The sequence below is a fragment of the Pseudonaja textilis genome, chromosome 1 (assembly GCF_049901715.1).
Source record: "Pseudonaja textilis isolate UNSWEBS1 chromosome 1, rPseTex1.2, whole genome shotgun sequence".
NCBI classification, from domain to species: domain Eukaryota; kingdom Metazoa; phylum Chordata; class Lepidosauria; order Squamata; family Elapidae; genus Pseudonaja; species Pseudonaja textilis.
The window spans coordinates 296,316,722-296,331,821 of NC_141990.1; the positions used below are offsets into that span (position 1 = coordinate 296,316,722).

The window sequence follows — 15,100 nt, forward strand, 5'->3', positions numbered from 1 at the left end:
TTGCTTAAAGGCCCATTGTGTCCTGAGGCAGTCTATAGCACCACTGAACTCCTTTTACCATTAGGTCCCTTAATGTTCAACCAAAATCATATTCTATATGATTTCCACCCAATAATTTAGTTCTATCCTGCCTTTACACACCCAGGTGGTCACCAGTATCTGTAGCTCACTTCAATTTCTCCTGCAGTCATTTTCTTACTCATTCCCAGCACTTATTCATAGCTAATGCATAAAACTGCCAACTGTCAATGTAGAAAGCTGGAAAATAAAAGTAAATGAATACCAGGTTATTAATTTATATACAGTGAGGAATATACTTCAAAGTCTTCCCTGAAGGCATTGGACCAAAATGATAAAAGAAAAAAAAACAGGGAATCTTTTTTTCTTCCCTTTCACTGTGTGAACATGTTAATTCCTCCTTTTTCAATTCCTATGTTCCTCCTCATTTTCTGAAATGGCATTATTATTAATAGCATGAATAATGCTGTTTACAGTTTCAACTGAATATGTATGGTAGGCTAGAGGAAACACAAACTTGTCCTCTGCTCCTCACCTAGAAAATCTTCCATTAGTCCAGTGATCATCAAAACAGCCTTTTTATAGGATGTATGAGGAATTTCTTAAGAAATTAGGAGGAATATTTTAAAATATTACAACAAGTTCCTCATTCCACTTTTTGACAGAGAGGAACAGAGAGAGATTACTAATCTAATCAACACTGGTCAATATGACTAACCATTAAAAAACTGCTAACCCTCCCCCCTCCCCAAAAAATAGAACCTAAATGTCTTGTGGCATAGTTAGCAATGAGCAATGAGGCAAGAAATCATTTTAATAATCTAAGCTGGGCATTGATGCTAAAATAACTAATCTAAGGTTGTAACTTGAATGAGACCCAAACAGCATGTACATGGTACAGTACTGGCATCAGGATGTTCTCAATGATACAACAGATTTAGAAAGTTTCCAAATGATATATATGGGGGGATTTGGCAGGGAGGGAGAATACTGAAGGTCCAACCTTCCGTCATACTGGAGTATACAGAATTTGTTTCCTGTAATGAGAAGGAAAGTTCTTTTAAAAGGAAATGGCAAAGAGCAATTTTATTTATTTCTTCCCTTTCATCTTGATAGCCTATCACCACCAAAATAAAATTTTCCATCTTGTCTTGTCTCCAAGTATTAATCCATACCCTTACGCACATTGTTCAGGGAAGATTTAACTCTCTAAAGTGAAGAAGAGAAGTTAGGACATAGTTGCAAGACATGGGAGTCCCAAGAAATTTATTCTCCATTAATAACCCAAGTCTTCCACTTAATCTAGGATCTTGATGAATAGCCTATTGCCTGACGTTAAATTAAAATTAGTTGAAGTTTTTGTTGTAACAAATTTAACATTTTTTTTCCTGCAAATATTTGTATTGGTTTCTATCTGCAGTCGGAGAAGCAAACACTCACAATCAAAATTCTATTGTTTAATTATGTTTGGAGTTGGTTTGATATGGTTTGCTTTGCTTTGGTTAGCTCCTTATATTCTGTTTTTTCCAGAATATCCAAAGTAGCTTACAATAAATACCACCTTATCAAAATTGAATAAATTAGATCGATGAAGTTTACTCCAGTCTTATTCATTTATAAGTCCTTTGATCATTTCCATTTCAATTTGCAATTGTGATAGATAAGGTAAATTCTGCATTTCTTTTGATCATTTTTTCTTGATGTACACCTGTTGTATATATCTTATTTTAAAAGGTATTTTACACAGATTCCAATCTATGTTTTCATTTTAACTACACTTTGCATTTTAATTTTGTATAACAAAATTTGGAAAAGTATACACCTTGAAAAAAAACAGAAGTTTCAATTATTACTGCCTAAAATGTGGAACAAAATTTTTGTGCATCCCTAATTAAAACACATGCTATTTAAAAAATGTACAAAATATTACTCCATCAACCTGTCAAAAACGTATAAAGAAATATTAAACTGGTGTTGGAAGTGTGAAAAGGAGGAGGGATCCTGATATCATGCATGGTAGATTTGTAAAATATCAAAACAAAGAAGTTTGTGATGCAAATCCATACAATGATGCAAAAGATATTGTGGATTAGCATTACAATGAAACTAGAATTGTTTCTCTTGTGCTTTTTGGAGACTGAATTAAAAAAGAAATACGGAAAAATAACACTGTATACACTAACAGACGCAAGACTGAAATATGAAAGATTAGTTTATAAAATTAACAGTTTTCAGAAATGGAAAAGCTGACCAATTTGTCAGGAAAAACAATGTAGACAAGAAAATATACATGGATTGTTTGTTAAATGATAGAAAAAAATGAATTAGTGATTTGAGGACTAAAAGGGGTTAAAGGAAGAGGAAAGGAAAATACAAAGGGGGGAAGGAGGAAAAAGAGTAAGATTACAATCACTAGAACAAACCATAGAAAGCAGAGCCAAAGACAGAATTCTTTATTTTCTTCCTACCTTCCACTTTTCCTTCTCTTATTTATTTTCTTATATTGTTTTAAATTGTTTTATACTTTCATTGCATTAAAAAATATAAGAAAAGATGAAGAAAATATATTAGACATATCACTAAAGTCGCCCCAAATCCTAAAGTAAAATCAGCCCAATCTCACTTCCAAGAGAGAGTTTACTGTAGTTTAAGAGGAATTACAAGATCTTCCAAGTTTATTTTAACTGTTGTGGGCACCTGCATGTAAGTGTGAATGTTAGCAGCAAAATAAACCTACAGATTCTTTGGCCTGAGCCAGAAATGAACATTTGTTCAGTCCAAATCATGTGCAAGCATGTTTTTGCTGTTACTCTTATTTGCACTGAACATACAATCTGTACAGCAGCCAGAAACAGGATCTTCAGAGTCTGCTTGTGTGGAACCCTTTGTATGCCCAACATTCTGAGAAAATGAAGTCTTCTCACCAGCTAAGGAAGTTCCCACTGTCTCTCTCATCTCTCCTCCAGAAGCATCTGTCAGCAACAGGAGGGAAATTCTGAGGAGTGGCAACTATAGCGCTCTTTCTCAGCTTCAACACACTGGTCTTACTGCATTCCAAGAGGCCAAAACAGCCTTGCTTAAAAACACTGAACTGTCTTCTGAAGTGCAATACCCATGTCCACTGCAGTAGAATATAATAACATTTCCAAAGTTAAATTGAATGTTAGTACAGTAATTTAAAACGGCCAGATCTCTTTTCAGTAATTTATTCCTGCAGATTTCTGGTACTAGCCAAGAGGGATCCAGAGAGTGACCATGCAGTACATGGTCTCATCAAGCATGACCCTCAGTATCAAACATCCAGCTGTGTAGTAGGACTATTATGCACAATTTTGAATTACCTCGGATTTTTCCGTAAATAACAAAGAAAGTGAAAAATGGAAAAATGAGAAGAATCATTAAGAATATAAAAAGATTTTCACAAACCAGCACTAGCAAAGCGATTTTTAAACACATACTCTTGTCTTCTTTTACCCTTTTCTCTCCTTCCTTCTCCTTGTCAAGCCCTAATGAGGAGCAGATGAGAGAATATGGCAAGGGGCACACGTGCTTTTGACCATGTGCTAAACATATGATAAGGATTTTGTTCCTCTGCAGTGTCACTGGTGTCAATGAGGTTAACTGATGAAAATCTGAACAATGAGTCATGTCCTAACTGTGCTTGAAATATGTCAGCCTATAATGCCAATTTTAGTGCATGTATGCAAAGCAGCTGCTTCATAATGCTGCTGGGCACTAGAGAAAGAACACCTATTTATTTCTCTAACACCATAACATCAGGTGAGGGGAACAGTTTGTTTGGAATGGCCACTGTGACTCTCCTGTCTCCTGATGTTCATTCTGACATAATTGTTTTTGGTGGGGACAATTCAAATGTTCAACCACGAGTCATCAACTGATGAATTGTGATCATTATAAAGACTGTAACCAGATGTCCTGGCAAAAATGCAGCATTTGCCAAAAGTGGCAATCCTGGACACTCTTTATCTCTTCTCCCCAGTGACGTCATTGAATCTTGCAAACCAAAATAATGCTACAATTATGTTTGCTTGTTAAATTAATTTCTAGACTCATTTTCCCTTCCTTCTAGGATCTAAATGTAGCATGCCCAGTATTCCCTCTACAATATTTCTCCGCCGCAACAGTCCATTGAACTTACTTCACTGACCCCAAATCATTCCCTGGGTTTTTATGGGTGACGGTGGACCTGAATCTGAGTTAGCCTAGTCTTAATCCATTAGATCCCATTGCCCAGTCATGCTGTGAACTAGTTCATATGATATGCTGAGCTGGAATACTAGAACTTCTAAGCAATGTTCACGATAAAGAATATTGTTTGAATGTAGCACATGCTATTTTTGATCAGAAAAAATAGCCATAAAAATCTTCCCACAAATCATAGCTATATTCCTTTGCTGGAAATAGTTTGCAATCTGTTTAGATGATATCCTCAACTGTTAATAAAACATGGATGGACAATTTCAAATCCATACTTGCTGCTTCCACTGCAATGGGAAAGAACATAGGTAAGGATAGCCTTTGACTTAGAACCATAATCGAGCCCAGAATTATAGTTGTAAGTTGTAGTGGTTATTAAACAAATCACCATGTTACCAGACTTGATTTTATGATACTTTTTGCAGTTGGTCCTTAAGCAAATGCTACAGTCAAGCAAACACTACAGTCATTAAGCACATGCCATGGGTCATTAAGTGAATCCATTTTACCCAATGGGCATTTTTGGGGGGGCTGGAAACCAGAAGCAAATGCCAGAAACCAGCAAAAAAATCAAACATTGCAGTCACATGATTACAAGATGCTACAAATGGCTGTAAAGGTGAGTTTGATTGCCTAGCACCCAAAATACAATCACATGACCATGGAGGGGTGGGATCATAGCTCTAAAATTGGGTCATAAGTAGCTTTTGAGGGGCCTATTGCAACTTTGAACAATCGCTAAACAACCAGTTATAAATCAAGGACTAGATCTGTAGGGTGTATCATGTGACAATCATATGACAATAACTGCAAGAATCATTCTAAGTAACTATAAATCAAAGGATTGCATTTCCAATATATTCAGAAACATTATACATTGGTCACTTGACTCAGTGATAAATATGCTTTAGTAGTTATTTAATTTCACATAATAAATTGTACTGTTACCAGTGAGGAAATAGGATTTTTGGCCATTATTTTGACTTATCCATGTTACACCAGACTATATCTGAATTTTCAAACCAGGTCTCCCAAAAGCTAAATTTGGGTAGGAGGAAAGAAAGATAATGCAGCAGAGGACATTCTTGTGCATAGGAAAATCCTAGCCATGCCTATGATTCATTCAGGAATGATTCCCTTCTTTACACAAGTTTCAATGTTGTATGTTGACCATTGGGATGAACAAGAGAGATCTTTATTGTCACATGATTAATTTTCTGAAGGTATCTGTCTAGTTCTCAGCGAAAAAGGAGATTGGGTTGCGTGCCTAATTTTAATCTGAAAATCAAACAGATACTGCTAGAGTAGCAATTACATAGCATCAAAAAAGGAAACAATCTTTACATGGCTTTGAAAAAAAGATTCAAATCTCAATGAATACATAATTGCTAATGTAGAAATCATATCAGTTGCAATTAAATAAACACTCACTATAATGGAGAAGATGGCCCAAGTAATATATGTGCTTCCTCAGCCTGTTCTCCAGGTGCATCACTGGAGGGAAGGGGAGGAGAGAAAAAGGTTTAAAGCCTTCCCACCCACCCCCAATTTTCAGTTGTGTTTGTATCATAAGAAAAATATGTGGTTGTATATAAAAGAGAGAAATCGCCGATGGCAGAGGGAATGTGTCTCTGTATTGCAAACCCCACCCATCAGTCCCACTCATTTAACTCATCTGACTCTCAAAAGGAACCCCAATGCAGCTTTCACTTTTGAAAGAGGGGATATTTTCAAATATAGGATTGTTCTCTGAAAGAAATTACTTGTGAAAGAAAAAAAAAGCAAAGGTTAACTAGATGTACTAGTTAGAGTAGATAATGAACATGAAATCTTATTTCATTGTAGATTTGTAGTCTGCAGCTCAGCCAGAAAGCTAGTCATTAATCTCTAATCTCATGCACACCTCACAAATGTTCACTCAGATTCCTTCATTATAATGAGCTCAATTTTGGGCCAATCTAGAATCTGTTTATCCCCACATACCAGAGGTTTAACTCCCTTCAGCTCAACAATTTGGCACGAAGGAAAATTTCTACAGGTAAAAGAAAACTTGTATCAATTGGTTGCCGCTCTTGACTTGTACTTTTTCGTTTTTAATAATAAAAGTGGATCTTGGGCACTCATGATCCAGGTTTTTCACAGAGTTTGTTTCTTTTATACAGAGCTTCCTGGAATGAGAATGTTATATGGTTATACAATCAGAGCTGCTGAGAAAAAAAAAATCAGCCCTGTGGAGATTCTACCTTGCTGTGACACCAAGAGCACTTTTACTCTTAAGAAGAAAAAAAATGTCTCAAAGAGCTCATACATTTTAGATAAGTCAGCGTATCCTGCCCACAAACAATCTAGGAATATTTTCTTTCCATTCGTTTCTTTAAAGATGAAAAGCTAAGTACCAGGAGTGGGCAGGTAAAAGACCAGTCCATGTAACTTAACCTCACATGGCAATCCAGATTAGAGAGTTGCCTATTTGCATAGAAGATATAAGGTGAGGAAAACATGCAAAGCAGTTCTTCAGGACTTCTTTGTCGCTTGTTTGAGATGGGGGGGCTACACAAATCAAATAAATAAACAAACCTCTTTACCCATTGTGCCCATAGGAGGCATCTTCATTGCCTTCTGTGTAACAAACAGGTTGCATCTGTATGAGCGTAAGCACATTCTGCTGTGCCTGTCTGTGGAATCTGTGTAGGTTTGTGTATATGGAAACACTGGGGAACCTAGGGTGGATTAAATGTGCTTTCTTATATGATTAGAAGGGAGGGGAGAATAGCTAACACCCCAAAAGACAAGTGCAGGATGCAAAAAGATCTTGACAGACTTAAACAATGGGCTCTAACCAACAGTATGAAATTTAATGTGGAGAAAAGCAAGGTTTTACACCTAGGCAGAAAAAACAGATTAGGTGAAACTTGGCACAAAAACAGTAACTTTGAGAGGGACCTTATAGTCCTAGTCGATGATCACTTAAATATGAGCCACTGGTGTGTAGTAACTACCAAAAAAACCTAATAAAATCCTTGGTAATATAAAAAGAGGCCTAGAATCAAAATCACATACAGTATTAGTACCACTTGATAAAAACCTTAGTAAGATCACACCTGGAATACTGCATCCAGTTTTGATCACCACATTACAAAAAAGGTATTGAGACTTTGGGAAAAGTGCAGAGAAGAGCAACTAGCATGATTAACAGCCTGGAGACTAAAACATATGAAGAACAGTTACAGGAACTGGATATGGATAGTCTAAACAAAAGAAGGACTAGGGAGGACATGATAGCAGTATTCCAGTATTTGAGGGACCACCACAAAGACGAGGGAGTCAACTTATTTTCCAAAGCACCTGAAGGCAAGAAACAATGGATGGAAACTAATCAAGGAGAGAAGCAATCTGCAATTAAGGAAAAACTAACAGTGAAAACAATTAACTGGCAGAACAGCTTGCCTTCAGAAGTTGTGTGTACTTCATCACTGAAGGTTTTTAAGAATAGTCTGGACAGCCACTGTCTGAAATGGTAGAGGGGAGGGGTGTCAAACTCAAATTCATTGAGGGCCACTTCAGGGTTGTGTTTGATCTTGGAGGGCTGGGCTGGGCTTGGCCAACATGATGTCACTCATATTGGGGGGCACCTGTGATGGCCTGAGTGCTCTGCCCATGAAAATGGGCTCCTAAGCTCCATTTTCGGCTGGAATGACCTCTTGCAACTCTCTGACAGCGAAAATGGAGTTCGTGGGGGGGGGCACATGTGGCCCTACGAGCTCTATTTTTTTGCTGCAACAACCGTCTGCCAGTGAAAACAGAGCTCACACAGGCCACATATGACTCTCCTGAGGTCCGTTTTTGCTGGCAAAGGCACCGTGGGACAGTCCTTTGCTGTTTTCAGGATGGCCTGCAGACCAGATCTAAACACCCTGGGCCTTGAGTTTGATGCACCTGGTATAGGGTCACCTGCTTGAGCAGGGGTTGAACTGGAAGACCTCCAAGGTCCCTTCCAGCTCTATTCTTATTATGGTTAACAACATATCAAACTTCTGCCCATCTCTTCTCTTAAGGATTTTTTCCCTTGGGATATTTTTCATTGCAGACCCCAGCCTAATCCACCTCAACTTTCAGTGTCATCTTCCCTCCACTTCCTCTCAACTTCCTCCACCCACATACAATAAAGTTGGCCTCCTTCTGTTCATTTCTCAAAGAATTACCTTGCTGATGGACAGCCAGGAAGACAAAAGCGTAACAGCCCTTCTATGTACTCCCCGCCCCCCCAATGTCTCTCTAGATTGGAAAGAATACAAAAAAGAGGACAAGCTGCAAATTATTTGTTTAACATAATATGTAATCAGACCATTATTTATATTTTTCTTGTCATCAGAAAGTCTTTCTGTTTGTTTGTATATTCTGTCAAGAACTTTATTAATTAGTTGCACAGATTCTACTTCTAATGAAAAATTCCTACAATAACTATAAATAGGATAATGACATCTTACAAAGTAAACTTTAGACCAGTGGTTGCCAACCAGTGGGCCACGGCCCAGAAAATTTTGGTGGGCCACAGAGAAATCTCACCCCCAGAGCATCCCCCTAAAGCAATTAATCCAGGATGCACAGAAACACAAGGCTGCACTGCCCACATGGCCTGTGGGAACCTTCCCTGCCCACTCACTCCTTACCGGGAGATTTCTTGCTTTCTAGCTAGTCTTTAGATATTCGGCTCTGCTTTTAAGCACAGCCGAACCTCCCTTAGGACTGAAGGTTTTATTATTCAGTGCAGACTCATGGCAAGCAAATTTTATGTGAGAGAATGAGCTAGCTGATGGCAGATAGATAGATCACTGAATGATTCTGTGAGCAACTCAATCCACCTGCCTGCTTTGCCTGATTTTGGGTAAAAGTTGCTCTTTTTTTATAGAAAATTCAATATTTACATACATAGTGTGTTGTGAGTTAATTTTGTGAGTTTTCTTGCAAGCAAATTTTATGTGACAAATTGAGCTAGCCAATGGCAGATAGATAGATATCTGAATGAATCTGTGATTCTGTGAGCAACTCAATCTGCCTGCCTGCTTTACCTGATTTTGGGTAAAAGTTGCTCTTTTTTATAAAAAATGCAATATTTATATAAATATTTATAATATCTACATACAAGCCATGCCCAGCCAGTCACATGATTACCAAGCCACACCCATAAATTATGCCATGCCACAGAACTGGTTAGTAGTCCCTGGGATATAAAATTATGAGTTTGGTGGTCCCTTAGGTCCAAAAGGTTGGCGACCCCTGCTTTAGACCATTACATTGTTTTGTTTTGTTTTCATAGTGGAAAGAAACTCCATAGAAATCTTTACAGAGGCAAGAGTCATAGGTAGCCTACCAAAATAAATGTAAATATTGAATGAATAGGTTTTGCAATGCGATAGCAGAAGACAGACAGGGAAAACACCTATTAAATGAAAAAAAAAATTATTCATGTGAATGACAGTGGGTGCATATTTATTCTTATCCTGGGGAATGTATCATTCGATTTTTAAAGGATTTTCTTATGAGTAGGTTGTGTTGAAAAACTGTTTTCTTTGACTCATTTCATATTATTCCCTCAGTTGTTAATGCATTCTAGTCAACATTCTATAACCTCCTACAAGAATGTAGGAGAAAGCCTGATAGATTGAACCAGAAGACTATATCTACCTATTCTCTTCCTATATTGGCTTGGCAGATGCCTAGACTGGAGGTGGGACAAGCAGCCTATAAAGCTATCTAAACCAGGCCTGGACTCTGTCCAGCCAGCAATAAACTATGCCCAACACTTGATTCTCAATTCTTGCTTTATAGCTAACTATATCTCAGCACCAGCAATTATTATGATAGTTATGATTACCAAAATTAAAACAGTATTGAATTATCAAGGTCTATTGTCAGGATTCTGGCAGTTACCCCAAATAAATCATGAGTCTCAAGCAAAACTTCCAAAACTTCAAAAGGATTTATTGGGAGTTAACATGTCCGGCACTGTCCCTTTCTGTTGGCAACTCTAAAAATTTCATAGAAATATTTTATGAGTTGACATCTATTATGGGCCAACTAGCATGCCCCATGTTTTCTGAATCCTCTCTATCACTGTTTCTCAGGCTCAGCAACTTTGAGTTGGTGTGTAGACATCTCCCAGAATTCCAGTCAGCATGCTGGCTGGCAAATTCTGGGAGTTGAAGTTCACACAACCTATAGTTGCTGAGGTTGGGAAACACTGCTCTGTGTGACTAGCAGCTCTCGTATCTCACTCAAAATTCATTCAAAGACTGAGGCCATTCTTCCAGTCATGCTCAACATAGGGTACTTTCTGTCGGCACTGGATTGCCTTTTTTGTCATCTTGATGCCCTCCAAATATGATAGGACTATGGAAAGTCCTGCTCACTGGGAATCTTACGAATGGCAGTTTCAGCACATCCTGGGTTTGCTCAGTTAAGAAAAGGTCCAAAGGAACCTTTAGGCTTCCATTTTGTTCTTACTTCTATACCTGAGTAGGTAAACTCCATAAGTGCAGGTGGCTGATGCAGAGGTCAGAACCAATTGTCAGCAAAATCTTCTAGAGACTCCTGTTCTGAACAAGCAGAGGCTCGCTTATGAGTTCCCAGGTGAGCAGGCCCCAGGCAATTTATATGCATGTGTGTATCAGTCATGAATCATTGATAATCAAGTTGCCTTCCGTACCCAGAATAATAACTTATGGAGGGGAAAGGCCAGCTAGAACTAACAGGAAACCAACAAAAACACATCTTCAAAGTTCCTGTGATTTTAAAAAGCATCTAATCAAGCTGTCCAAGTAGATCATGACCCCTCCACAGCAATGCAAAGTGCCATACTTTAGGATAGATAGATTAATTCCAAAGCGGTATGTGAGTTGTGTGTGCCTTTTTATATGAGTGTTTAAAGCCTCTTTGCTCAGTTTGCTAATGTAAATTATTATAATTGACAGTGCTTTGTCAAGTTTATTGCAAACCTGATTTAATTAGCAAAGCCAAAGGGGTATGATTTGAAGGCAGGTATCTAAGCTGCTTCATTTTTCTTTTTCCTGGGTTTTTTTTTTTAATCTCTGACTCTCCCTACAGAACTGTCCACATTGGCACCAAAGGCTGGAGGGCAAGAGAACAAAGGGAATTTTATGTGTCTGAATTCAAATTCTTTTCCTTTGAAATGAAGCGTCCAGAATGGGCAATAAAACTGTGAAAATGGATTTCTGGCCGTATTTGATGTTAAGCCTTTAGTGTCAAGAGCCAAGAGGGGTTTTTTTTCCCACCTTTCTTTTTTGAACTGATCTGATGGAGAATTTGTCCTGTAAATTATTTCTCACTGTATGTATACACCCTATATTAACCTCTTGTGTAAAAAAATACAAATTATGTTTTCTTCTAATTGATATATGTGTTTTATTGTAGGGTTAATAGGACACTTGCAAGGATACACAGAAATACACACACCCATACACACAGAGAGCAGTGCCAGATTTTGTAGTGATTTTCAGATTGAAAAGTCTTGCATGTTTAATAAGCTTCACTGTAGAAAGAAAACTAGCTTTCTTAGTCTTCCTATGCTTTCTTACTGATGAGTTATAATCCTTTGTGTCATCTCTTTCTATTCCATCTTGGAAGACTGAAATAACAATGAGAAAGCAGGGGTTTATCGCTAGTTTATTAGAATGGTCTTATGGGGGGACCTATTTCCACAGTGATTACAACCATTTTATTTTTAATAGTTATACACTGATTGAAAGAGCAATAGAAAAGTGGCAAGCACAAGAAAGCTACCTTAGCATATCTAAATGATTTGTTTCTAACTTGCCAGAGCCTATGGAAAATTGATATTTAAATACTTATTGGTAACAAAAGCGGCTGGGGATATTTTATTAAGGCCAGCTGTCATTAATTTTGACTGTTCCGGCATTTGGTGCAAAATATATTCAAGTGTCTGAAGGGAAACTTTTCAGTGACATGTTTATTTAAGAACAAACATTAAGTAAGACTTCATTGAATTACATGTATTTAATCCCAAACTGCTCACTTAGAAGAAGAATTAGAAGCAGTCAGAGTCTTCTATAAAACAGCCCTAGCTAGAAGGTACTGAATCACAAATGGTATGGGAGACTCCATGACCTAGGTGTGCATTAGATAAGCTTATGAAATAGTGTAATTATATTAAGTAGGTGTTATTACAACAATGGTGGTGACAAGCACTGCTCTTGTAGCCTTTGTGGCAGCTGAAACTATGGGTTTCTAGATCCCCTGGAAATATGAGATCATAGGAAGCTGGAAGACACTGTCCAAACGTTGGACATTATTATTTACAAGGTTGGAAGAAACCTAGAAGAGACACTGGCCAACTCTTGTAAAGCCCTTCTCCCACTATATGATTTTGAAGCTCTCTTAGGAGAGTATCTGAAAGCCACAATTTAAATTCAGAATAGAGCTGGAAGGAACCTTGGAGGTCTTCGCGTCCAACCCCCGCTCAAGCAGGAGATCTATACCATTTCAGACAAGTGGATGTCCAGTATCTTCTTTAAAAACCTCTAGTTATGAAGTACCCACAACTGGCAAGTGGAGGGCAAGCTAGTTCCAGTAGTTAATTGTTCTAGTTTAGAGGAAAATTAGGAAGTGCATCCATGCTGGGAGATGGGACGAGGAAAGAATTAATTGTTTCTTTTCTTCCTCCTTTTTTTACACTTTCCTCTTCTACAGGAAGAGGTTTGCTTGCTCTCTTGCTGTGAGAGAGAATGGGGGGCGGGGCATCTTTCCCACCATTGGCTTTTAAATAATACTTTCCGCTCACTGTCCATTTCTAGCCTCTGATACGTTCACTCTCTGGTAAAAGTGCTTAAGTTAGAATCAAACCTCAATGGAGTCATGCTGCTACACTATCAATGTATGCAAAGCTACAGCTACATCTCAAATGTACTAAGAGTGGAAAAGTGATCATGCTGATGAGTTAGATAATTATATAAGCAATCTATCACATTCCTGGCACCAGAACATGCAAATAATGCCCTACCTTGCAATATCTTGCAGAGATCCATCTTTTCCAGCACTCTATTCTCATTTGTACTGACCTGCTGTGTGAATCCTCATGCAAATTGTGGCAGGTTTTTTCATGTGACCCATGGCCTGGCATTATGAGAAACAGAGCTAATCCTCCTGCAATAATGAGGATGAAAGCCAATATGAATATAAGAAGAAGTCAATAGGCATTTTCTCACACTTCCAAACCTGTTCTGCTAACTATTTCTACTATATCCAAATGTACAACCTGGCACAGGGCAGGTACTCATTCTATTTCCTCCACAAGCAGTTGCTATCGACTATATTTACTGGCAATCATAGCAATTCATATTGTATCTGATTTTCTTTTTTATATGTATTTGATTTAGTATTAATCCAAAGCCGCAACAGGAGGGACAAAAGTTTCAGACACTGTAATGATTCCTTTCCTCTTATTTAAGTTAATTTATGGAATCAGGAGCCTATTTCAAGTGTCAAAGTGCAAAACAAGTACAGGAGCATGTGTGATAGTCTTGCTCCCTCAGCACACTTTTAACTTTCCTATGCTGAATTAAAGCTATTATAGTCACAATCAGTGGAACCTGGATTCAATCTTACCTAGGAACTAGAAGTCTGGTTAGGCAGGAATCATGATCACACTGAGGATTCTAACCAGGTTTTGGTCAAAGTAGTTACTATCTCTCTTCACATGAAATTTCAGGAAGGTAAAAGAGGCTGCACAGTATGTACATCCTTCTATCCGCATCCATCCCCACACAATCTTTTTTTTCAATTAAATATACATGTTATTATATGACAATAGAATATAAATAAAAATATTATCCAATACGAGGTGAGACTAACTACAAAATTCATCAACAATAAATAAATATCAACTTTTAGTATAAATATTTGTACTTTCATTTTTTTAATGTAGACAATTTCAATTTCTTTCCCCAATCAATTATTCAAGCAGTCTGTTTTCTAGGTTCATATATTACTTAATGAACAACTAATTGAATAGGCTGAATTCAGACAAACATACAAAGCATGGGGGGAGGGGGGAACCTAAGGTTAAAACTGGCCAAGCTTGCCACATTTTGTGAATGTAGTTCCAAGATTTGTACGGTTCAGTTGTTGTTTAGTATCCAACAGGGCTATATGAAGGCAATTATAGGCTACTTTCTAAGGCTAGAGCAAATGGTGATATCATTTCTTTATGCACAATTTTATAAATCATATAAATAACTCCATTCATTAAACAAAAAGTTTTTACCATAAATACAGTAAAGCTGTTATAGTAACTATAACAGCATCATTTTTTTCATAATTAAAGATTGGAAATCTAACAGATTTATACCAACAATTCTTCCCCAAAGTAGTCCAGAATCAATAATATATATATATATTTTATGCTCATGGTGGTCATAGCAATGAACTGTCTATGTAAAAGTAGGTTTGTTTTATGCAATAACTAGACTAATACACTCTTCTTCTTATGTCCATGGATAAAATGATATGCACTGCTATTGCTTTCTGTCTCTTAGGGGCCTAAATGTGGTTTATTAGGCAAGGATTACTGGCCTAAAGTGATGTGCAAATGTGGCCAGTGTGCTTGTGTTCCAGAATAACTTCCATTTTTATCGCATGCAGTTACACATTCATGCTCAAACAAAACATCTGTTCCCTGTCTATAGCTGGAACAGTGGCACATTCCCTCCAAATGAAAGCTTTTCCCATTCAAAACAATCCTGAGCAAAGACCCTTAATAGTTTAAAGCCAGTGATTGCATCTGACATTTTCAAAGCACACTGTGGATACTCAAAGAAACTAGCAATGG

General features: G+C 37.6%; 1 long non-coding RNA gene across 3 annotated transcripts in view; it reads right to left on the reverse strand.

Annotated features, from left to right (window-relative positions):
* LOC148128261 (uncharacterized) overlaps nt 1-13,380 on the reverse strand; it is a 265,315-nt gene extending 251,935 nt beyond the window's left edge. The window contains exons 1-2 of one of the 3 annotated variants that reach the window (XR_015741537.1): nt 13,274-13,373; nt 8,439-8,507 (exon numbers count right to left, since the gene is read on the reverse strand). This is a non-coding gene — a long non-coding RNA (uncharacterized LOC148128261). Of the gene's footprint in view, nt 1-8,438; nt 8,508-13,273 lie in introns of all 3 variants that reach the window. The other 2 variants (XR_015741540.1, XR_015741538.1) reach the window with 2 other exon arrangements.
* Between the last annotated feature and the right edge of the window lie 1,720 nt (nt 13,381-15,100).